This window comes from Mandrillus leucophaeus, unplaced genomic scaffold, assembly GCF_000951045.1.
Source record: "Mandrillus leucophaeus isolate KB7577 unplaced genomic scaffold, Mleu.le_1.0 Scaffold217, whole genome shotgun sequence".
Lineage (NCBI taxonomy): Eukaryota > Metazoa > Chordata > Mammalia > Primates > Cercopithecidae > Mandrillus > Mandrillus leucophaeus.
Genome location: NW_012102221.1, coordinates 108,017 through 109,182, shown reverse-complemented (window position 1 = coordinate 109,182; position 1,166 = coordinate 108,017). Strand labels below are relative to the sequence as shown.

The following is a 1,166-nucleotide window of genomic DNA, read 5'->3' as shown; positions in this document are numbered from 1 at the left end:
GGCCAGGTCCTCTTTCTTGAGGGGAGGGACACAGTGAAATAATGAGAACTGTTCTGCAAAATAGAACAGGGTCCCATGTAGATGATACAGTGATGTTAAATAGAACATTCCCCACAGAAGTTTAATGCAATTAGTATCAAGGTGACGCTTATTAAATGCTGATGCAAGCGTGCCATTCAGGAGTCTTGCTTTATACCTAAAAAAATGATGTGTTCCTGATTGTGGAATATCTTTACAGGTAGAAGGCAGGTAATAGTTATATAGAAATAAAACAAGAATAACCATGTATAGGATACAGCCTCAAAGATTCCCAGAATATTAGAGCTACAAGGCACGTTAGAGACCACCTCCTAACTTTAAATGCTCTTTTGAATATTCTAGTGAGAGAAGCTGCAGCCTGTTGAGACTCCACAAGATGAAAGATACGAAAAGAGGACATATGTGTGAACGCCTGCATTGAGAACCACCCTTGCTGCTGCTCCCACTCTAATGATCATGCCCATTATTAACTGAGGGACGGCTGTGGGCCTTGTCTTTGCATTACACGGACCAAGAACACTTCACAGGACTCAGAGAGGTAAATAAGAGAAACCGATTTTTGTAGAGGATGAAAATGAAGCACACAGGGAAGTAAAGTGCCCAGTGTGAAAAATCCCGTCTGAATTGGCTTTAGAAACCGTATATTTACTTTTTCATATAATTTGTTTATCTAGAGGAAAAAATAACAGATGTGTTTAATGGCTTTGGAAACATTTAAACAGGTGGACCTCAAAATATGGGAAATGAACATATTGCCATTGTTTATTATATTTTCCTTCCTTCTATTTTTGCTTAAAATTCTTCAAGGCCTTTGGATATGTAAAAAAATGAGCATTTGTTTTATTATGTTGCTTAATAGAAACAATTTTTTAAAGTATTGAATTATGCAGTGACCAAAATACTGATTCTAAACAACAAAACATGCAGCTGTTATGAATCCTGGACGAGCTCTGGAAATGTGTGGTATTATCTTGCAGAGAAGCTGTTTTTGTTCTAGTCAAATATGGAAATTAGTTTAGAAACTTCATTTTAATATATAATTCTGATTTCAGTGTTACCAGTAAATATTAATGTCCTTTTCTAACAGTCTTAATTTCCTTTTCTCAACTCCCTTGAGTGATATATTT

General features: G+C 36.0%; 1 long non-coding RNA gene across 1 annotated transcript in view; it reads left to right on the top strand.

The window, feature by feature from the left end:
• Window positions 1–1,166, top strand: part of LOC105540232 — a 106,658-nt gene that overhangs the window by 41,351 nt on the left and 64,141 nt on the right. The window contains exon 2 of the long non-coding RNA XR_001006170.1: window positions 382–577. This is a non-coding gene — a long non-coding RNA (uncharacterized LOC105540232). The remainder of the gene's footprint in view (window positions 1–381; window positions 578–1,166) is intronic.